Source organism: Mauremys mutica, chromosome 6 (genome assembly GCF_020497125.1).
Source record: "Mauremys mutica isolate MM-2020 ecotype Southern chromosome 6, ASM2049712v1, whole genome shotgun sequence".
Lineage (NCBI taxonomy): Eukaryota > Metazoa > Chordata > Testudines > Geoemydidae > Mauremys > Mauremys mutica.
The window spans coordinates 129144639-129168998 of record NC_059077.1 but is presented as its reverse complement, the minus strand read 5'-3'; the positions used below and the strand labels follow the sequence as shown (position 1 = coordinate 129168998).

Below are 24360 nucleotides of genomic sequence, written 5' to 3'. Positions count from 1 at the left end.
AGATTAAGGTGAAGTCAGTGGGAGCAGAGTAAAACCAATGATAAGTGCATCTGATATTCCATCCTAAGAATCCACTAAACATCTGAGGTGAAATCCTGGCCCCTTTTGAAGTTAATGGCAAAACTTCCATTGACTTCACCATGGCCAGCATTTCATCCAGATGCTTGATTGGCCATTTGATGTAAAAGGCTTTACTTTTCTTCCTTAAACATAATTTGCCAAAAGTTAGTTCAATGCATCCTTTTGTTCTTGGTTAGCCCCGGTTTCCTGGGTATGACTTACCTGGTGATGAACAGGGATCCGCTGCCGAATTGCCGCCGAAGAGCCCGACGTGCCGCCCCTTCCTCTTGGCCGCCCCAAGCACCTGCTTGCTCAGCTGGTGCCTGGAGCCGGCCCTGATTAGAAAGCACTCCAGTTGCTAAACTAACCAAAGCCACAATACAGGTCTCAGGATGAGAAGACATGGACGCTGCAGTGCTAAAGTTGTGGCTTAGCACAAGGTTTAAAAAAATAGTACTTCTGATGCTTCAGGAATAAAGCTAACAAGGTTATGAAGGCAAGTGACTACGACTTTTCAAGCTTAGGGATTAAGGTTTTAGGTTAAGCAGTGCTTCTGGATAGAAAGGGGGAAGGATTAAAAATCAGAAGGATGAAGATCAACTGTTTCTGTTTATATTATGATTGATAGGTACATTGCAAAAGGGTTGTTAAATATTTTGCAGTTGGAACATCTGGATGAATGGACGTGACTGACAATGTTCAAGACCATAAAGCAGAGAGCATGTCCTCATATATTAAAGACTGGATAAGCATTGAGAAGTTTTTCAGATGACACTGGGCTAATCTGTTTGCAGCAGGGATGCAAATGATCTTATGGTGTTTTTTTTTTCAAGGCAATAAACTGGTATAATCCATAGATCTGAATCTGCAGAACAAAATTAAATCTCTCCCTCTCTTTCTGCTTCTCATTCGCTCATACATGGTCAGAGTCTTCTCTTTGGAAATGCACCCTGAATGCTGAACAAAAAAGGAATTAAAAAAAGAAATCTGTTATTACTTATGCCTCCTAATTTATCAATGGCCAAAAAATGGACAATACACACATCTTTGTGGTGAGAGTGATTAGGAATTGTTCTTTGTTCTATCACATACACAAGCTAAACTTCTCCTTTTCATTTTAACCCTGGTTTGAAGCAACTGGACATTTTAACAGAAATTGATTTTTATTTTTGCTTGAACTCTGAAAGCACCAGAAGTTCTTTATAGTTAATATGTATTCTTAATACACAAAAGGTGTTAAGAAACTTAAGGGAGGGAAATAAAAAGACTTACTATCGACTCAAATACTTACAAACCTAAAAATCAATATTTACTTGCAGATGGCTAGAAAAAAAATGAAAATGAAAATTTCCATGACTGAATACAGTGCATAGTCTAGGACTTTTGGAAAAAATAAAATATAGTGATGGACTAATTATAGTCAGTTCAATGTATTTCGCATCTGACTGATCAAATAGCAACCCTCACTGATGATCCAATTCAGTAAAGCACTCAAACACTTGTTTAATTTTAACCACATTCTTAAGGCCCATATGTCCTTAAAATTAATCATATGCTGGAATGCTTTGATGAATCGGGGCCTTAAAACCAGTTTCACCAGTGCTCAAAGTAGGGCATAATCCTGTTGCTCTTCCTCATATTAGCTCCTATGACTTCAGTGGGACTACTCACAGGATCAAGGGCTGCAGGACTGGCCTCAAGGTAGGAAAATTTACATTTAATCCTGAAATTTGGAGCAGAGAACAGGAAGGAATACAACTGCACAATCAGACCCACACATTAATTACCCTCTTTCCTTCTCCTTGGATCAGACTCAGTCCTGTACAGAAGGCCGCACAAGGCCCAAGCACTACCGATGGCCTTGACCCTGCAAAGACTTATGCACTTGCTTAGCTTTATTCACTGTTGACGTCCATGGGGGAACTCACAGCGTGTAAAGTTCAGCTTGTGCATGAGTCTGTGGAGGATGGGGACCTCCCTGAGCTGGCCTGTGTGCAGGATCGCCTCTCACCCTCTGTCTTCAGCCTTTATTTCCTTTAATCTTGGGAGTTCTTACTGGGTTTTTTGCATCATTTTTCCTTGTGCAAATGAAAAAAAAAGACTATATTTTCTCTTCAGTCAGAAGATATGACTGCTGAGGAAAAGCAGCAGAGGTTTTTCTAAGCGACTCAGTTACTTTGAGCATGGAGCTATAGCAGAACAGTGGTGGTCACCTCCAGGATTGATTTGATCAGTAGTACAAATAAAATTTAACTACGTGGGGGAGATTAGAGGGAGACGGAAGTATTTTAACAGGGATTGCATAGCAACCTGATTCCCCTCTCATTTAGACCACATTTTACATCAATGAAGAGTTATCTTCATTTATACCAGTGCAAGTGAGGGGGGGGAAACAACAACCCCATTGTCTGTATTTGTTTCTGCAATGAAAACGGGGGGGACCCACCATTCCAGAGATGAAGGCTGACTGTGTGCTTAAGGCCCAAGACTGAGAGTCCAGGAGCCCCACCTCTGCCATAGCCTTCCCTTCAGACAAGTTGCTTTGTCTCTTTATGCAGATATTAATACTTCCTTTGTTTCACGTATAACGCCCCCCCATATGTTCCATAAAATGGTCCATTTTTGCTAAAAGAGCATTCCCCCCCCCCCCGTTCTCCCCCAGTAACAGGCCCATCCACCACTGTGGCCCCATGTTCCTCTCCTCATGGCAGTTGGTGAGGCTAGCAAAGCACATGAACTCTTTTAGCGTTCCCACTGTCTGGCCTCAGCCAGCAAGCCTGTATGATTTGAGCAGATGTTTCTGCTTCTAGGAACTAGTCATTTCCTCTCTTCCAGGAGCACATGCCAGCACAGTCAATATCTGGAAACCTGCTGCTTCACAGTAAGTCCAGAGTCTAAACTGGCACTTTACTAGAAAATGGCAATAAAGCAGTTTGAATTGCTTTTCATCCTCCATGCTCTTAATGGCTTTCAGGTTCATATGAGACCAATCAATTAATCTTCTTTCAGACCTATAGGAATGGGATGTTTCCTACTCTTTCAATTTGAGACAAGCCCATAACAGAGATTTTCTAGCATTACCAATCTACTTATTAAGACTTATGTCAAGTGGTGTAGTCTAACAGAGCCTCCAGCTGGGGTTGGGCTCACACATTTGCAATCCTGTAGAACACTAGTCATATGCTAATTAACTGCCAAATCACAAAATGCAAATCATAATTATTGTTTCAGGTTAGCAATTTTCCCTGACCTGTTTGGACACTTGCTGTTTTGAAGAAGTAAGAAGAGAGAGATGATCATTTACCTGAAAAGTACACTGACTTTTCTTTACAACCTGTGTTCCCAGTCCCTTTTGTTCTCTTTGTAACATGCAGGAACATTCACTTTTGCTTTAATCAGACTGGACAGATTCTGCCACCCACATTCACACACTGAAATTAGTAATCATGGAGTAAGTCCCTGATCCTCCAAGCTAGTTAGTCACCTAACTCCCATGGAAAAACCTAAAAACTTTGAGGCAGTGGGAATAAGATAATACCCCTGAGGAGTAAGGGTGGCAAGGTCTTGCCCGGAGAATTTAACATATTATGGCCCTGATCCTGTAAGGATTATGGCCCCACTGCTCACAGTGCATTAAATTAACCATACCCATAAAGCTTTGCAGATTGGAGGCCTTACCATCTCACTATCTTGTGAATCTGTTTCAGAGAGTTTGAACATGAAACTTGAGTGCAAAGCCGCAAAAAACAAACTCTCTCATATCATCTCCCTGGGTTTTTGTTTGTTTGCAGTCTTTCAACATTTTTTTTTCTTTTTTCTTTAATTTTTACTTTGGGACCAGAGAAAAACTGGTTAATAAATGCCAGACACCCATTGAAATCAATTGCAAAACTCGCATTGATTTCAGTGGTGCAAGATCAAGCCCTAAAATCAATCATTGCTCATAACAACATTTGAAAGTTATAAATCAAAGCAACCTGGCTAACTGTCTTGCGATTCAATCCTGTGCACCCAAAATGGGAATGCAGCATTGGGCCTGGAGTGTTTGCAGTGAGACCCATCTATGGATAGATGATATTTTGCTGAAATCATGATGACGCTCAGGATACTTCCCTCGCCCAGAATGTACTCGCTCAGATTGTTATCTGAAATTGTTTAAAGCCATCAGACATAGTTTGTTTAGAGTTCTTCTAGTCATAATTTTTCAGTGGGTTGTTAAGAAGCTTGGCATTGGCAGCTTTGAAATGATGGTTTGGAAATTGGAGTAATTTACTTCCTAGGATTAAGACAGTTTTGGCATTCCAGTGAGTAAGTACGCAGCAAAGACACTGTCGCATAAATCCCCAGTCCGAGATGATCCAAGCCATTAACATACATTGATCCACCTGCAATTTCTCAGATAGTTGCAGCAATCAAATTCATATTTGAAGGAATTTTTACATCTGCACTGAGCTGGCCAAAATTCTGGACTATTTCAGAGCACCTTCAATATTGTTCTGCAGAGCTGACTTGAAGCACTTGCCCAAGGCAAGTGCTGTGGAGAAAAATCATTGGGTAAAGAACTCTTCATGGTGATCTCTTAAAAAAAAAAAAAGGCAGTGGATGCTCCTGGACAATGGTTAAATCAGCAGCACTGAAGACAGAGAATTTTCTAGCAATTGAATAACTGATGTAGGCTAAGAAGCATTTGCTTTAGATTCCCTCCACCCTCCTTTACTCCTGTAACTCTAGCCAGTCAGCAAATCAACACAGAAGACATTCAGACAAGCTCAGTGGTACTGGATTCAGTCCAAGTCTCCTTGCCAGATTCCTAGCACACCTGTTAAACAGATTCCTTTCACCCAGCTTTCAGCTAACATTGCAGCTGTAGCTGGTGATTCTTTTGGCATGCTGCATTCTTATGGCTGCTAACTACGTAGGCCATCCGTCAAACTTCTTCCGGGTTGGTCAACGATGCTGACAACATGTCAAAGAAAAGAAACCAGTACGATAATACTGAGGCTTTGGGTATAAAACAAGTGACTGATCTATGATCTACTATACAGAGAACACCATTTTTTAACCTTACCACCTGCCTTCAGGTTGGCAGATACAGAGCTTCCCAGAGCGCTGAAAGGAGCAGCCCTTGGACTATTTCAAAGATCATGCTTTGGGGCTCCTGGGGCAGGTAGTACAGTCTGCACTGCACCCCCTCCAGCAGCTCCCTCTTTAGCCACCGCACTTTGTGCTGTGTTCATGGCAGACCACCCAGGTTGGATGGCAGAACTCCAAGGTATGCATAAATGCTGCAGAGAGAGGTGCTGGTTGATTCAGTTAAGTGTGATTCTTCTCTCCAGGATGCTTAACATTTTGCAAAGGGGGCAGCATGACATTTGCTCTCAGAACATCTGATTAGATATCCTCTTGTCAGTGAGGTTTAGTGAATATTGCTTTCAGAGCAGATGAGGAGAGGAAGGTGGAGTGATAGGAGCTAAGATTCAAAGGGAAACTACAGGCTGCCTACCCCGGTAACCACTATGCTCCAGAAGCCCCTCAATGGCTTTGACAGTTGAATTCAGAGGCCTGAAATGGGAGCTGGTTTGAGGCTCTTATGAATTTCTTACAAAGAGAGGAGGGAGAAGGAGCTAGAGGGCAATAGCCAGGAGCCGTAGGATGGTGAAAGGACACTACAGATTTGGTTGTCCTTATAGTCAGTTATATCATTTTAAAAGGCACTCCCCAAGTCCCATTTTGTAAATGTCAGTAGAAAGGAGACAGGCAAAGAGAAACTATACACCTTCACTTTTATGTTTTACCTACATATCAAAAAGGGCAGAGATTCCCTTCTACTTTTTGATGATAATATCCCAGATATGCACCATTGGGATTTGATCCATGGGTGTGACATCACCAAGAAGGCTCAACTAGCCAATCAGAACATGGTTTTGGATACTTGCTGTCCACAGCCAGGGGTGGTTCTAGTAATTTCGCCGCCCCAAGCACGGCAGCACACTGCGGGGGGCGCTCTGCTGGTCGCCGGTCCCGCGGCTCCGGTGGACCTCCCGCAGACGTGCCAGCGGATGCTCCACCAAAGCCGCGGGACCAGTGGACCCTCCACAGGCACGTCTGCGGGAGGTCCACCAGAGCCGCCTGCCGCCCTCCTGGCGACTGGCAGAGCGTCTCCCCGCAGCATGCCGCCCCATGCACGCGCTTGGCGCGCTGGGGCCTGGAGCCGCCCCTGTCCACAGCCATACTCGAACTACCAATAAAGTCCATGCTGGAGTTCCAGTGGATGGAGAACACTCACAGGAGACATTAGTCAGTTAACAGGAGTAAGATGGAGCTTTATCATCTTATAACTTCTGGCCCAAGACCAGAGCTCTTTGAAACCTCAAAGGGAACAAGAAAGAAAAGCAGGGTCCAAATGAGCAAAAGGATTTTGAAAAGAGACTTGAGGAGCTCGGTTTGTTTTCCTTAACCAAAAGAAGGTTGAGAGGAGATATGATTGCTCTCTTTAAATAATCAGAGGGATAAATACCAGGGAGGGAGAGGAATTATTTCAGCTCAGTACTAATGTGGACACGAGAACAAATGGATATAAATTGGCAGTCGGAAAGTTTAGGCTTGAAATTAGACGAAGGTTTCTAACCATCAGGGGAGTGAAATTCTGGAACAGCCTACCGAGGGAAACAGTGGGGGCGAAGGACCTCTCTGGCTTTAAGATTAAGCTTGATAAGTTTATGGAGGGAATGGTTTGATAGGATAACGTGATTTAGTCAATAGGTCAATAATGTGCCGCCACTGGTAATTAGTACCGAGGGTCAAAGTTGGGATATTGAAAGTCTTTTTCCCGAGTGTCTGGCTGGAGAGTCTTGCCTGCATGCTCGGGGTTCAGCTGATCGCCATATTTGGGGTCGGGAAGGAATTTTCCTCCAGGGTAGATTGGCAGTGGCCCTGGAGGTTTTTCGCCTTCCTCCGCAGCATGGGGCAGGGGTCGCTTGCTGGAGGATTATCTGCTACTTGAAGTCTTTAAATCAGGATTTGGGGACTTCAACAGCTGAGTCAAGGGAGAGAATTATTTCAGGAGTGGGTGGGTCAGCTTTTGTGGCCTGCATTTTGCGGGAGGTCAGACTAGATGATCATAATGGTCCCTTCTGATTTTAAGTTCTATGATTCTATGATTCTATGAGTATAAGAATGGGAGAATTTATCCCATCTTTTTACACACCTGTATGTGCTAGTGTTTGTGTGGGGGAAAACTGTGTACTTATTTTCTTCAAGTAAATAAAATTACTATTAAAATCAAAGTTAGTCTGTTTTTATAAATCTGGAGATAACGCCACATTAATTATCACATATGTGAATTCACACCTTCTAGCGCATAAGATTTGCAGCTGCCTGATTAAAATCGTCCATATCTGACGAAGATTTGGCGTCTGTACCAATGAAGAAGGTTTCATTCATTGTATAATATCTTTAGATTTCCCTACTCTAAGGCTTGATTCAAATCCCAGTTAGGTCAATGGGAGCTGGATAAGGCCATAAATTACTCAGTTCAAACTCTACTTTCTTGCATTAAAAAGATCCTTATTATCCCTCTGGTTGTGTTTCACAGTGGCTAATTTCTCTTTGTTGAAGTTAGAGATGGGAAAAGGAGGATTGCTCGTATAGGTTTCAGTGTTGCTAAATGGAGGATTGATTTAGTTAGCAAAGTCATGAGTAAGACGTTCACTCTTAGCATTGCTCAAGGGCAGTATTAATTTATTTTTACAACAGTCCTTTTTTAGACACATATGTTGGTGACAGACATAATTTATTCATGGCTCTAGAGCTTTTCATACCATGTCACTCTGGCCTGCAGCAACTGGAAGTAGTTATATTCCTAGGAACAAGTGGAGACCAAAAGTGATAACGCACAGTGACATGCAGGAACATGCTTATGTTTGTAGAAGATAACATGTATTGTTACCGGGAATTGTGCAGTATAGTTAAAAATTCTCTTTTTCCTGGATGACTAATCCTCTTTCCAAACTGTGGACGGGGCTGACCTTATAAGAAGACTTTCACAGTAAGGGTAAATGTGAACTTCCTATCACTTACATATATGTACATTCATGTTGGTGTTCATAGTGTTCCATGCTACCTTTTCCTAATGATTACAGGTATTTGTATTTCAGCTTTTCTCACCATCTTCTACATGATCTTTGAGTACTTCACTGGGACATATCCAGTTCTGGTGGAGCAAATCCATAGTCACGCCTGCATATATCACTATCATGTTGAATGTGTGTCAACATCATCATCATTGTTCCCATAGCAACAGATTGCAATGTTATATTACTCAAGGTATATAACATGGTGTCAGGCAAAAGGAAACCCTAGACTGGGAGATTAAAAGCTTATGAGAGATAAAAAGCATTGTCTTCAATGATATTAGTGAACAAAACAGTTCCTGGCAAAGTAAATTGCTTGTTGCATAAGTGTTCCCTTCTCTTCTGAGTATGAAAGCCTTTCTCCAGAGCTCTGTCCCTTGCTTCATCTTTTCAGCTGCCACAGAAGGATGTGCCATCATGGATCTTGCACCAGACTATCACATAGGTTAAAATATGGCTATATATGGTTGTGTGTACTTGAGTTTAGAGTGCTAGATTCCTAGAGTGTAGTGTCTGGAATCCTGTGGTATCTTGCCCTGTTTCTATAAGATTAGAAGAGATGTTTTGTAGAGCAAGAAGGTCAAATTCATGCAATTTGTGAGAGTTAACCTCTCTGTTCAGCTGATGAAATGCCATAAATTATGTCCCGTATTTTGATGATAGATAGGTCTATCTGTCTATCTAATCCAACCAAAAAAAAAAAAAACCTTTAAGGCTGAGGGCTGCGATTCGTGATTTGTGTTCATATCACCTTTCAGGAACATTAACAATAAAAAACAAAATTAGATAGGAAGTTAAGACATTTAGAATTAAGGTTGCTGTTTTTATACAAAGGCCGTTAAAGTCAATGGGATTCTTTCCCTTGACTTCAGTGGGCTTTGAATGAGCCCCTTAGACAACCAATACCATCTTGAACCTTCTGCAGTGAAGACAAATAAGGCACAGTCCCATAGTTGCCGATGTGATTTTCATCATTCCAATACACAAAGCAGTCATGAGTAAATGCAAGTAGAGTGTTTATAATGTCACAACAGACAGGAGCTGTGATAAACTTACCAGACAATGTAATCCTCTGAAAATTCAGTTTCTGTATGCAAATCCAAAATAGCAGGTTTGCATTCTGCCAGTGTGAACACAGGGGAAATAATTTTTCAAAGACAATACTCACTCTGTTGCTATTTCAAGAATGAAAGTAAAGAAGCATTAATTAATGTATTAACAAATGTTATTCCCTTAAAATACAGTCTTCACTAAAACTAATCACAGAGGGAGATATGTTCAATGGCATAAGGGAAAGTTAGACACCAAACTCCCCTTTGTGCCTTTAAAAATCTCACCCATAAACATCTGTTAATTTCATTTACAAGGCCATTTTCCAATGCAAAAGGTTTGCACTCATAAATGTGTGGCAAAGTCAAACATCCAGAAAGCAATGGACTATGGTATCATTTCACCTCTCTGTGCATTAAAAAAAAAAAAGACAGATGCCCAGCAACCATAAGGTAGAATTCGAAAGCATGGAACACCACAATGACCTGACCCAGAGCCCACAGAAGTCAAATGGAAGATTCCCATTAATTTCAATGAACTTTCAATGGTGTCCATAGAGTGGCATTGCAAAACCTCAGTATGTGACCATCCTATCCTTCTGAGTTTCTAATTTCAGAAACAAAAATGCTGATGATTTTTCAAAATTGTTTAGGTGAAGAAGGTGGCACATGCCAAACTTTAAATAAGCCTGCATTCCTTTAAAAACAAAAGGGAAAGGCCTAATTCAGAGGTCTGGAAACAATTGCTGAGGATGCTTTATTAATGCTAAGATGATGGAGAAAGCTTTTTTTTTAAAAAAAAACATTTCTTGTTATTGTCTTTAAGGTCTACAGAAATGCAGCTTCAAAATGTAAGATAAGAGTTCTGGAAGTTAAACTTCAGGCAAGCAGGAATTGATGGGACATCTACTTATTCATTATGTGCATTGCGGACATGCCTAGAGGCCCTATTGAGATTGGAGCTGGGCTCTGTACATATACACTGAGAGACTGTACATCCCTACACATTCAAACATTCTAAGTAGACAAGAGAGAAAATAAATAGGTGGGACAGGAAATAAGGTACAGAGAAGTGAGAACAAGATCACACAGAAGCAGAACCTTGAATAGCACTCGTCTCCAGTCACAAACTAGTGCCCTATATTACCTCTCATGTTGCTTCTAATATGTCAGTACAGATATTAGTTTCACCAGAGCTCTAGCCTTCATTAACATGTTTAGTATTTTGAATTTACGTAGAGGAATGATTATGATAACATGAGATCTTGCAGGAGTCAGGGGTTTTTTCCTTCCAAAATGCAGACCAGAACATGTCTACAATAAAATAATTCCACACCACAAAGTGACATAGGGTCCAGGAGCAAATTAGAATGTCCCCATTAGCAATCTTATGCAAAGTTGCTTGATCTATAGACCTTTACACAACCTGGTATTATTTATAAAATACATTACTAATCCAAATTGTCTAATGTGAGAGTGAAACATCTTTTGGGCAGCTCTCCATTCACCAAGTGCTTCATAAGAGAATTTGGATAGCCTCCCATTCAAATTGGGATCATCTCAGAAAGAAGCCTTGTAATAAGCTATCACTGTAACTGGAATTATTAAAACCGGCAGTTAGGGTTGTTTCAACTCTCACGTAGTAAGGATCAAAGAGAATTAGTGTCTTGTGTCAATGCTTAGACATGCTGAACAATTAAACCTACACAGGAGATGAAGGAGGATGCCTTGAGCTGAGAGGGAAAATGCGTGTAGGACCTTGGGCCCCATTTGCTGTCCTAGCCTTTGTAATAATTTGAGAAACATCTTCAGTCAGGAACATCCATAAGAATAGTTGCTGTCAGTACTGTACATTCAATGGATATGTGCATAACTGGTAGCTACAGAGAGAACTGAGTTCATTAGTGCCAAATCGGAGTTCTTCGCTTCACTTGCAGTTCACCCATGTGTGCAAATTCTCTTCTGGAGCTGACTCCAAACAGGAGATTGAAATATATGCTTCTGATGCTAACAAACGAAACCCTGGTAGCTGAAGGATGGCCAGAAGGTGAGAAGAAATTATTTTTCTCACTGGATATGTTCTAACACGATTCTTGCATTGCAGAAGTATATGCTAAGAGTAGTTGCCTTGGAGAGCAGCACTGAGCCTAAATTATAAAAATCTAGACAGATTTTTAATGATTATACTTGTCATTTTCCTGGAATTAAGCAAAGGGAGAGTGTAAAAATAGAACTTTATTTTCTTGCCCAAATCAAACCTTTTTAATATCTCTCATCTCAGGGGTTCTCATTTCAGCTCAATCTTTTTTTCTTGCAATCCTCTTTGCAATTTGTACTTGCTGAGCCTTATTCTCTTCTAGATAACACTGTAATCTATGCAACCTGGAAAATCTGTTTGCCATGCACTACCATTACCCACAAAGAGAAAAGATCTTTGCATGTGCACAAGAGAGACCATTTTCCATTACAGTCTGCTCTCACCATTTCCAAATGCTGGTGATACCAGACCAAATTTGCTGACTCAGGGCCTGACCCAAAGCCCTCTAAAGTCAATGGACAGATACCTGTTGATTGCAGTGGCCTTTGGGACAAGTCTCTGAAGGAATAAAGAATGGAAGACACTTCATGAGCCTGAGCCGTGTAACCCTTTTGCCAGGTGGAGCTGGCAGTAACAAGGGCCGGGTTCAATATTTAGGGATTCCTCCTAGCAATACAAAACTGAATCAGCTCAAGCCCCGACCCAATAATCTGGGAAAATTTAACACTATCCCTGGAGGCCTCTAAGAGGCAATACTTCCCCACTCACAAGCCCTAAATCTGTGTATAACAAAAGAGACCTGTTACTAAAAGGGAAAAGGAGCCAAGCATTAATTTTGGAAAAACACCACAGCCACATTCAAAAGCATGTGACCATAAGCAAACCTGACCTCAAAGCATGTTTGGGCAGTGTCCTCTGCCTCAGTTTCCCACCTGGCAGTGGAAAAGTCTGATGAACAAATGTTCCTTTAACACATCACTCCCCTCACCATCCGCGGCACCCCACTCCCTGTTGGCCACTTCTCTGCCACTGCTGTCTCTCTGCTGGCATCGCGTTCTGAGGTTCCACCACTTAACCTAACTCTCAACGATTTCAACAGCTAGCAGGGAGCCTTGCTGTCAGTGTGGTTTCTGCATTGCCTTTCACTGTTCCCACACAAGGACTAAGGCTTTGTCCCTAGGCTTGCTCAGCAGTGAAAACAGCTCTAGGACTCTTAATTGAGTCGAATCAGCTCTGCCATTAAACACTGGAGAGGCACAGCTCAAATAGGGTCTAAGACTCTTTAGACAGAGTTCGCACACTGGGTAGGAACACCTTTCTCCACCCACGTTCCTCTTCGTTGGGATTTGGCATCCCTACCCCCTGCCTAGCAAGAGCGGTTCAGTTTAGGGAGACGCCATCAATCAGGGCATGCTAAACACAGTTCTGCTGCCCTTTACTTGTACAATAAGGATACCATTTCATTACCCGGCATTTGAATACTAGAATAGCAACCCCAAACCAGCCAAAATGAATCATTTTGGCAAAGCAACTCCATCATGCTGTGCACTTAGGCAGAGTGGGCATGTCTATGTGAACACGGTCTGCTCCTGAAGTCTTTTCTCCCAGTGAAAAGATATACCAATGTGATATATACCATCATGTGCCAGCAATGCCCCTCTGCCATGCACATTGACCAAACCGGACAGTCTCAACGCAAAAGAATAAATGGACACAAATCTGACATCAAGAATTATAACATTAAAAAACCAGCAGGAGAACACCTTAATCTCCCTGGACACTCAATAACAGACTTAAAAGTGTCAATTCTTCAACAAAAAAACTTCAAAACCACACTCCAACGAGAAACTGCAGAACTGGAATTAATTTGCAAACTGGACGCCATCAAATTAGGCCTGAATAAAGACTGGGAGTGGCTGGGTCACTACAAAAACTAATTTCTCCCCTGCTGATACTCACACCTTCTTGTCAACTGTTTGAAATGGGCCATCTTGATTACATTGAACTCATTAGCACTACAAAAGTGATTTTCCTCCCTTCTTGTCAACTGTTGAGAATAGCCCACTTCCACCTTAATTGAATTGGCTCGTTAGCACTGACCCCCCCACTTGGTAAGGCAACTCTCATCTTTTCATGTGCCGTGTATTTATACCTCTCTACTGTATTTTCCACTGCATGCATCTGATGAAGTGGGCTGTAGCCCACGAAAGCTTATGCCCAAATAAATGTGTTAGTCATTAAGGTGCCACAAGAACTCCTTGTTGTTTTTTTCCCCAGTGTGTCACTAGATGCAGGGGAGAGCTCATTCAGATGCTGCGTACATCTGGTTTCAGTAGTAATAATTACTGATATGGAGAAGATAATTAGTTGAATGGACACTAGAGAGTCAGTTTAGTTTACCCATATCAATTTTTTATCTGGTCGAACTGATTGTTCAAAGACAAGTGCCAACAATTTTTGGGCCACATTCTGTTTCTATATACTTCCAAACGGAGTTCAGTGGAGGTTTCATGAATGGCTCAAGGGCCAAATAATTTTCTTTGTTAGCTAATAATCAAATATGTGTATTCTTTTGAAAGCAGATTTTTCACAAACACTCAGATAAAATTCTTGAATGTCTTGAAAAGATGCAATCAGCTTTCTGTTTGCAGTGTGGATTTTCCATTATGCTTTGCACACCAACTGGAAAATATTTTGGAAAACCCTTTGTTATTTTCATAGTGAAATAAATATTAGGGCTTGAGAGCCTATTCCAGACTGAGATAACCAGGCTACAGTTGGAGAGTTCAGTGCCTTGGAATTGACTATTAAATTTCATCAAGATCACATCAATGCACTACACCTCAATTCTTCCCCTCATCCCTCCTCTTGTAAAAAATAGCCCTTTGGATTAACTTTTAGGTCAGAAATATTAGAGTAAATAAATCAAAGACAATACAGTATGGTTTTCAAAAGTGCTCACTCCTGGTCAAACGACGTTTTCCTCAAAGTCAATGGTAAAACACCAATTGACTTCAATGGAAGCAGAGTTAAGCCAACACACGGCACCTATTAACCCCCCACTTCTACTGCATAACAAGGACAGAATTTTTAAAAAGACTAACACAAGGGAGTTAGATGTCCAAATCCCATGGAAATTTAATGGGAGTGGGGTGCCTAACTCTTTTAGGCTGCTTTGAAAATCCTACTCCAAACATTATACATCAGCTCTCGCGACAGAAGCCAAGATGGCTCCAAATAATGGTTCAGCTATTTCATTACATCGGGGGGGGGGGGGGGATGGAGGGGGGGAGGCTGTTTGAGTTGAGATTTGCTGATGTTAGCCAACGCAGTGCAGTATTTTGTAAATACTATGTTTGCATTTTCAGTCTTCACGCTGTGGCACAAGAGCATCTGTCTAACACTGAAAAGGATCTAAGGAGTCTGTCACGCTTCAAGAGCAGATGAAATTTGTTAAGTTTTAAATGTTCTACCCCAGTTCTAGGAACTTCTGAAATCTAGAAAAACAAAATGTGAGATGTGGATTATAGACAAAATGCCAAAGACTTGAAGGATTCATCTGGTTAATCCCACACAGATCAAATGCTCATTGTCATGGTTGTCTCCTGAGGCCAAGTCAAGGCACTGGATAGCTGTTTCCTCAATCTTCTAGCCACCTTTTCCTCCACTAGCCACTCCTACACTGAAAGCAAAGATTAGGGTGACCAGGTGTCCTGATTTTATAGGGACAGTCCTGATTTTTGGGTCTTTTTCTTATATAGGCTCCTATTACCTCCCATCACCTGTCCCGAATTTTCACATTTGCTGTCTGGTCATGCTAGCAAAGACAGTATCATCTAGTGAGATCTAGTGGTGGTTTAGCATAAAGTTGATAGATCATCTTTAGCAGTCACATGCTTATGGAGCACTGCTGACCCTGCTTTCAGTCCAGCAATATTTGCAGCAGCAAAAGAAATTATCTCTGTCACTACTGCCTTTCAAATCAGAACGCTTGCAACCTTTCTCACTGTGGTTTGAGTCAGTCTGGAGAATCAAACCCTTTGCGCATTACATTTCTTGTCTCTTTAAAGCTAGCATTGACTACCTCCATAGGCTGAGCTAAGCAAGTTTTTAGAGAGAGAGAGAGAAAGAGAGAGAAAAGATGACTGAAGGATTCTATCATTTTGATAACACATTGGTTTTCCTTTAGAGCAAGTCCTTCTTCATCACCTAGACACAAAGGGAAAGGACCCAGTACAGACTCACAATATTGTTTGTGTCAAGTAGAATCTCATCAGGACCTGCTTCAAAGATGTGTTCCTTCAGTTCAAATGATCTCTTATGGTGTTGCTGTCAGTGGTTGAATTTTTATACTATGCAGGATATGGGTTTGCTCACAGTGTTAATCAGGCTGTAGACTCTTTCATTAGTAATTCCCTATGGCAAAGACTTCCCGTTTGTTGGTATTATTTACAAGAGAGTAGGTTAATATTGCATATTAATTATTAACATGTAGCATCATGTGTCATAGAAGTATGCTTGATCTTAACAGTGATGTATTGTTCAGCTAGGGCCTAAGCCAAAGCCCAAGGAAGGCCATAGAAACCCTCCAATTGACTGCAATGGGCATTAAATGCTTAGTTAAAGTATAAAAAAAGAATCTGTAATGCTGATAACTCGCTATAGTGGGTTCACACTTTAGATGCATTTTTTTTCCTGAGCTATTTCCACTTAACTTTTCTTAAAGTGAATACAAGAATTAAAGATGTAGAGGTACTAAAGTGGGATACTCATTCTATACACACATTTAGAAAGAAATAACGTCAATAGGGTTATTACTGGCTACCGTGGACTTCAATTTGAGCAGGAGCAGGCTTTCAGTGTTCCCCGTGTAGACCATGGAGTTATTGATATGCAACAGGAGTGGCTGGCACATCTCTTTAGGGTGACAGGAGGTAACTGCAACCACATACATTTGGGCAAGTACACCGTGGTCCAAGGCGATACGGCAACATTCTGTGTTCACATATCTCAATTTTCTATAAAACTATTTGTAAACTAATTCTGTGGGCCCAGCTCTCTTACAAACGAGAGGCAGGGTAGTCTAGTAGACAGGGAGCTGGACCAGGTCTCAGACAACCTTGGCTCTGTCACTCATCAAGTGTGTTCTTGAATCTCTAGGCCTCTGTGTTCACTTTACACCTTCTGTCTGTCTTGTCTATTTAGACCATAAGCTCTTTGGAACAGGGAGTATCCCTTACAGTGTGGTTGTAAAGTGCAATCAAGATTGGGTGAACATTATGGAGCAGAGTGGAGTGAATAATTTTGATTTTTTTGGTTCCATGGCAAACTGAAAAATTTCTCCCTCCTCCCCCCAAATTGTTTCAGCTTCACCTGAAACTGAATTTTTTCAGTTTTTCTCAACAAAAAGAAAAACAGAAAAAAATCTATTTCAGGCTGAACAAAATGTTTCATTCACCCAAAATTATTTTTTGGTTTTTTTCCCCATTTAGTTTTTGAGTGGTTCCCCAGCTTTTTGGGGGTGTGTGAGAATTTTTAATGAATTTAGCAAATTTTTGAGACAAAAGGTTTCAGAAGAAAAATTCAGAACATTTGGAAAATGTGGACACATTTAGAATATTTAGTTTTGGGGTTTTTTTTGGCCAAAACTATTTGTCGAATTTGACCCAAATTCGTGAATGCCCTTGGTTGACCTGAAACTGCATCTTTCAGCAAATAAACTACTTGTCTGAAAAATTTCCTCCATCTCTACTTGTCTGTGTGCCCGCAGGTCACGACACCATTCCAGATAAAAGAAAACTTATGAGGATTAAGTTTTTTAATGCTTAGTTAGTAGGTGCCAGCCCTCAGGGCAAAAGACACTCATACCCTAATTTTTAACCCATTATGACTTTTGGAGATCAACTTGCGACATTGTAAAGAGGTCTGATTTTAAGAAAGTGCAGAGTATCCACCCTCTGAAAAATCAGGGCCATTTAATGTGTTCAGGTAGGGCACCCACACTCAATTATCAGTGTTGGAAATGTAGGCCCCCATGGCACGCTGCTTCCTTCTCAACAGGGCGAGAGGCAAGGAAAGAGTTGTTATCCTTCTGTGGCTGGGGAAAAATAAAACCAGTTCCCAACTTATCAAGGCAAGTAAACACACCACTAGGCCTTGGTCCTGCCTGGCCCCTAGAGCTTAGAGCAGGGGTGGGCAAACTTTTTGGCTTGAGGGCCACATCTGGTATGGAGATTGAATGGCGGGATGCTTACCACATTGGGGGTTGGGGTGTGGGAGGGGGTGAGGTCTACAGCTGGAGGAGTGGGTTCTGGGGTGGGGCCAGGGATGAGGGGTTTGGGCTGCAGGAGGGGGCTGAGGGCTGGGGATGGAGCAGCGGGGTTCAGAGTGTGGAAGGGAGTTCTAGGCTGGGGCAAGGGGTTGGAGTGCAGGGAGGGTGAGGGCTCTGGCTCGGAGTGTGGGCTCTGAGGTGGGGCCAGGGATGAGGGGTTTTGGATGCAGGAGGGTTTTCCAAGTTGGGACCCAGGGGTTCAGAGGGGAGGAGGGGGCTCAGGGCTGGATCAGGAGGTTGGGGTGCGGGAAGAGGTCGGGGTGCAGGCTCCAGGCAGCACTTACCTCAAGCAGCTCCCAGAAGCAGCGGCATGTCCTCCTCTGGCTCCTACGCAGAGGCACAAGCAAGTGGCTCTGCACACTGCCCCGTCCGCAGGCGCTGCTCCCGCAGCTCCCATTGGCTGTGGTTCCCAGTCAATGGGATCTGCAGAGCTAGCACTTGGGGTGGGGGCACCGTGCAGAGCCCCCTGCACGGTGCCCCATATCTTCTCTACTCAGGGTGAGAGGAAAATCAACTGCCCACTAGGGCCAGTGGCATCGCTTCTCCTCCAAACAGCTCTCTTGTCTACATGGCTGCAGTAATTAAGGTGATGGAAATCCGTGGGGTGCTTAGGACCTCTCAACATTAGGCCCTTAATGAGCCATGCCTAAGGTCCTTCCCTTCAGGCCTGGTAGCTCAGGCAGCCTTTAGAGGTGGGTCTAGTCCTTTTCCCAGTGGATCTCAGCTTCTTCTGGTGTATGGCTTCTGAATTAGCTGAACCTCTCATGCAGTACATCAGATATGGCCTTTCTAAGGAATAGCAGCAACAGATGTTGTGGGACTATATTCTGGATCAATGGCGCATTTCTTGGCAGATAGACAACTTAGCTTTGCATCCCCCAGTCTCTCTAGATCAGCTCTCACAATCCCTCAGAACAACAAAAGATCCTTCTTTACAATGAGATACATTGTGATCATGTGCCATTTACCTCATATCTTTGCCATTGGGCTTTCTTGGAGTTCAACAGGAAACAGCATGTCATCCAATTATGGACTGCCCTCTTTATCCTCTATAAGGTTGGGTGGATGTGCTTGACATCTCTGGATGCTGCTGCCATGATAAAGTGGCTACATCACTTACCCAACATCTAATTTATTGTTTGTGCCATCAGAAGCCACACACCAGGTAAAGACCACGTTAGAATCATAGGACTAGAAGGTATCTCAAGAACTCATCTAGTCCAGGCCCCTGCACTCATGGCAGGACTAAGTATTATCTAGCTCAGACAGGAGGACACCTCCTTTCTGCTCCCAGTGCTTACCTGTAAAATTTGCTGAGATGCAAGTAATTACAGAGGCTGAGTTTTGACTGACATGCTATTTCATTTAAATGATGCAGACTGCAGAATAAAAAATCTTGAAAGTGCAACAAGCATAGAAAGTTGGTCCTGGCCCTTATGATAGATTTTTTAAAATATATAAACACCAGTTCTAAAATCTGCTGCCTGTGTAACCCACACACCTCCTGGGCGTGGTGTTCTGCCCCATCAAGTGGCACCAAGAGAGAGCAATTAAAGAGGCTGCTCTAAAGCCATATGGCTTTCAGCTCCTGCAGTAGAGACTCAAGCCTCACTCCTGAAGTCCCAGGTTCAATCCTGCCCACCAATGACTGGGGACTGTGAGTGTTAGACCTGTTCTTCCAGGCTTGATGATGGCCTCCTCATATTAACTCTCCTGCCTCCATTATTGTATTCAGTGAGTCACAGATCTATGCTGGCAAGAACACCTACCTAATAATTAATGGAAATCATATACAACTTTATCAGTCATTCTGGATTTTGAGTTGCAAGGTTTCCAGTTACAGCATCAACCTCTCTTCCAGGGCCAGCTGTGCCTTTATATTGTGCTTTATATTTATATTATTTGCCAGAAGTGCAAAACAGAATATCGGCATCTGCTTCAAGGAATTCAAAATGAAAAATAGGGCTCTCAGTTCATCTATCTGTGTCATTTGAGGACAAGCAAACAAACCTCTAGAAAAGTATGAAATACACACTTGTGAATGTACTTTGGAAAAAAAAAGAATGCAATTCTTCACAAATGAGTCCCTTGTGACAGAGTCAGCTTCTTTTCTTTGTTTTTGCATTTAATATTGCTTAGATGCTTACAATATTACCCTTGTATTGTTGCTTCCTGGCAAAGGACACTAGACAAAGATATTTTCAATCAGCAGTATCATTATGCCTTTATGTAAATTGTCATAAGTTTTAAAATATAACCCCTCCCACTCTCACCTCACCCAAGTCTGTTTTCCAGTTTCAGTCATCTTCATCCTCTTTGAAGGATTCGTCCTCACTGCTTCACTACAAACAATATCAAGTAGGCCAGTGATTCCCTTCTGATCACACCTGGTAATCCACCCTGGTCCTGCTCATTCCCCCCTCTGTGACTCAGACATACATTTGAAATAACCTTGATTTCTGAGAGTTTAGATATACTGTACACTTCATTATGATTGTGAGGAAAAGACCACAGGATACCTGGGACCAAAGGGGTCCGATACCACTTTGGTCCTGCAGCTAGGCTTTCATCAGAACTTCTGGTGGTGCCAGCAAGACTAAATTTTAGTGCCCTGTATATAACCAAACCCTGAAATGGAGCCATCAGCATACTTGAAAGTGGTTTTTCTTCCATTGTTTTTTATAATGGTCTGATTTGTCTTTGTGCAGATTTTCATACATTTGTAAGGACAGAAAGGACTATTACAATCACCTAGTCTGATCTCCTGTGCAACACAGGCCGAAGAACCTCACCCAGTAATATCTGAATCAAACCCATACCCTCAATTTGAACTATAGCATATCTTTCGGAAAGACACCCACTCTTGATATAAAGACTTCAAATGATGGAGAATCTTCTAGTGGTAATCTTCTAGTGGTTAATCACCCTTGCTGTATTTCTGGTCTGAATTTGTCTAGTTTGAAATTCCAGACATTGCATCTTATTATGCCTTTTCTGATAGATTAAGGAACCATCTACTATCAGAAATCACTTCCCCATGCAGGTACCCATAGACCATGATCAAATCATCCCTTAAGGCATTTTTTCCAGACTTCAAATCATTCTTGTAACTCTTTTCTGAACTCTTTCCAATTTTTCAATATCATTTTTGAATTATCAGAGGGGTAGCCGTGTTAGTCTGGTTCTGTAAAAGCAGCAAAGAATCCTGTGACACCTTATAGACTAACAGACATTTTGCAGCATGAGCTTTCGTGGGTGAATACCCACTTCGTCGGATGCAAGTCATTTTGAATTGTTGACCCCAGACTGGATACAATATTCCACTAATGGTCTCATTATGCCATGTAACAGAGATAATACCACTTCCCTACTCCTGCTTGATATTCCCCTGCTTGTACATCCAAGGATCAACATTGGCTATGCAAAAACAAGAGAGAAAATATTGCAGGGCAACCAATAAAAGAGTATTTTAAAAAATTGAAATATTTTTGTGATAATGGGCCAAATTTGGATAATAAAAAAATTCAGCTGAAAAATTGTGACCAACTCTACAAATCATAGATTTAGCTCATGATAAATTTATGTAAAAATGAAGACTAGCCCTCCATTTTAGGTGGCGCTGTCGCACATTCTCCTGAAGTGAAATTTGCAGGAGAGAGAAAACTCGTGAAAATTCAGCCTTAGTCTCTTCTCAAGGGGGCAGTTTGGAGATAGGATGGGCACTATGGACTCCAAATCTACCAGAGAATGCGGATCTATAGGGAAATCCTGATGCCTCCTGTTCCTCAATACAGAATAGCCATTTCAAGAAAGCACATAAGCATGAGTTAAATCCTATGGATGTCAATGGGATTAAAGCGCATGCTTAGACTTAGTAAACACATGCTTAAGTGCTTTGCTGAATCAGGGTCTGAATGCCAGCCATTCTACAGACTTGCTACACCCCCATCTTGGTTTTCTAAGGGCTGGCCTACACTAACACTGGAAGTCAGTCTAAGTTACACTGCTTCAGTTACGTAAATTATGTAACTGAAGTCAACGTAACATAGGTTGACTTACAGCGGTGTCTACACTGCGCTATGTCGACAGGAGACGCTCTCCCTTTGACTTAGCATGTCTTTACTAGACCCACTAAATCAACACTGCTGCATCAATTGCAGCAGTGCTGATTTAGCTGGTAGTGTAGACATAGCCTAAGGGTATGTCTACACTGCAAAGAAAGACCGAGCCTCCTCACAGCCTCAGAAGGCACCCCTCCTTCTTCTCTAGTCTTTCCAGGGATAAGCATAAGCCCCCTTTCAGCAGGGGCCTAAGCCTGTCTCTCCTAATCCATCAGCCGACTCTTCCTGGTTTTTAATGAGGCTGGTGGTATCCTCCCCTGCCCACTTCTGTGCTCTCTCCCCATGGCTGGTTCCTGCTTAGAGAGAGGGATGATATCTGGTAATTGAATGCTGTAAGGCAGGAAACATTGGGTGCTCAAGCCAAGGGCTGAAGGGAGATTTCTGGAAGTGTGGAGGCAGAGCAGGATGATGCTTCACTCCTTTCTAATGCCCAAACACAGCAGCAGCACCCACTCCCCCCAGCAGTCAGAAACCCCTCTCTTCCCCATCATATGCCCACCCGCAATGGTCACAGGAACGCTGGTAAAGCGGCCAACCTTAAACTATCGCTCACTGGAGGCTTTACCAGTTTGCTGTGAGCTAAAGCCTTTCAGGTCTTTGAACACAGTGAGGGGAAAATTCAGCTTCAGCAATTCATACAAAACAAAACACTGCCTAGGTTTGACTGGGGGGAGCACAATTACACACTTGGCAGAGGTGGACAAGGGAAGCCTTCGATATGGCCAGGTCTTTTGCTAGGAAGGGCCCAATCCTCTCCCACTGAAGTCTCTGGCAAAATTCCTGTCAACTTCCACAGGAGCAGGAGCAGACTCCAAACATTTTAGTAACCAACAAGGCCAGCTGAAAGTCAATTTTCTGGTACTGAAAGAAGCATCTCCTAACCATGCGGTGTGAACTGCAATGGGTACACTCCTCCTTGCATTCCTCTCTGTCTATTTCCTCGAGCAATGCAGCCACCCACAACACACGAGGGACATGGCTGGCAATCCATAGAAAACACTATTCCACTGGCAGCCACTGACGAGACTAGAGTGTATTTGTTTTGCTTGCTTCCCATGAAATATTATTGATCTAAGTGTGCAGTCAAAGAGCTGGAACGGTCAACTGAGAAATATAAAAAAGCTAATACAGGAATAGTGAGGCCATTCAAATCTGTATTTCTCAATCACTGTCAGGAGGCTCACCAGGCTATATGTAATGATACCCGTCAATGTTGCCCTGAGGCAGTATGGCTCCTTGGCAGGATCTGTGTACAAGTTTTGCTGGCCTGGCTGGAGATGCAGCGGGATCCAGCTCAAGGCTTGTCTGCTGAAAGCTGGGCTAGGCTGCCTTATTTTTCCATATGCTCTTCTCCTTTAACTCGCCTTTGATCATGAGGAATCTGGCACTGCTTTCTGCTGGATAACAACTTCTTCAGAAGCCACCCACTGCAGAGACCAACAGACCTGGGAATGAAAAGAAGCAATGATGGCTGTCTGAGGAAAGATTAAGTTGTTGGGATGGAAGATTTCAGGGTCTGCAAATGAGCACTAAGCCAATGCTCCAGCAAAGCACTTAAGCTCCTGGATAGTCTCACTGAAGTCAATGAGACTACTCCCATGCTTAAAGTCATACACTTCCTTAAGAGGACTGCTGGATCAGGGCCTATTTTCCCCTATTCAGCCCAGCTCACAAGTATTTTCTTTATTTGCCTTCTGTCTCCTATTTTTTTCTTCCATCAGTCATAACTTTATGCCATTGGTTCGCCCAATCTACTTACTGTAACCTTTTCAGGTACCTGTTAGCTGTGGTAAAACTATGAAAAATATATTCAGTATACTTCTGTTTATCCAAAACCTTATCATCCAAACCTCCTCTTTACCTGAATCCCTTCCTTGTTCCCCACCATGAGATACATGGCAAACATGCCCTTTGCTGCACATATCTCATGCTGGGGGACAAGGAAAGGATTCAGCTATTGTAGAGGTTCAGATCATAGAGCAGAGACCCCTGGCCAGGACTGGGAGGAGAATGACAAGCCCCCAGCCATGGAGGAGGCCACCCTGCTGCTAAATGGCTCCTGTGGCTGTGCAAGGAGCCCTCTGCATTCTCATGAAAGTGAGCGACCAGGGCCATGAGCCTGCAGAAGGCTCCCTGCCTGGCCACAGGGCCATGACACACAAGCCTTGTGGGTGCAAGGTGCAGTGAAGGCTGAGGTCCTGGTAAGGCAGCTGAATCCTGGCCCCGAATCCCCATGCACTTGTGCCTGCCGGGGTTGGAACTCACCAGCTCTGCAGCAGTGCAGGGAGCCCTCTGCACCTCTGCTGTCATGGGAGTGAGTGAGTGGAGAAGAGCAGAAAGTGGTGAGGAGGAGGAGCCCCTGGCTGAGAGAGCAGGTCACCCCACTGCTGAATGGCTGAACCACTCCTGCTCTCTCAATTATCTGAACTCCTGATTATCTGCCTAAAATCTATGGTCCCCAGGCTATTTGGATGATCAGGAGTATCTTGTATTTTAAATGATGGTGGAAATATTTTAAGGGTGTGAGCATCAGTGCTGACCTAGAGCAACCGGAGGTTGTGATCCAGTCATGACTACTCACAAAAAGCCACTAGCGGAACTCTAAGCACATCACTGCATCACAGAGAAA

At 42.7% G+C, this 24360-nt stretch overlaps 1 long non-coding RNA gene across 2 annotated transcripts; it reads right to left on the bottom strand.

Annotated features, from left to right (window-relative positions):
- Nucleotides 1–906: 906 nt before the first annotated feature.
- Nucleotides 907–24308, bottom strand: LOC123372370. 2 transcript variants are annotated; one of them, XR_006580245.1, is made up of 4 exons: nucleotides 24272–24308; nucleotides 22916–23176; nucleotides 19884–19952; nucleotides 907–1017 (listed from the first exon to the last, which is right to left on the bottom strand). It is a non-coding gene; the product is annotated as an uncharacterized LOC123372370 (long non-coding RNA). The 2 variants fall into 2 exon arrangements; XR_006580244.1 differs by having other exon boundaries at nucleotides 23997–24296.
- Between the last annotated feature and the right edge of the window lie 52 nt (nucleotides 24309–24360).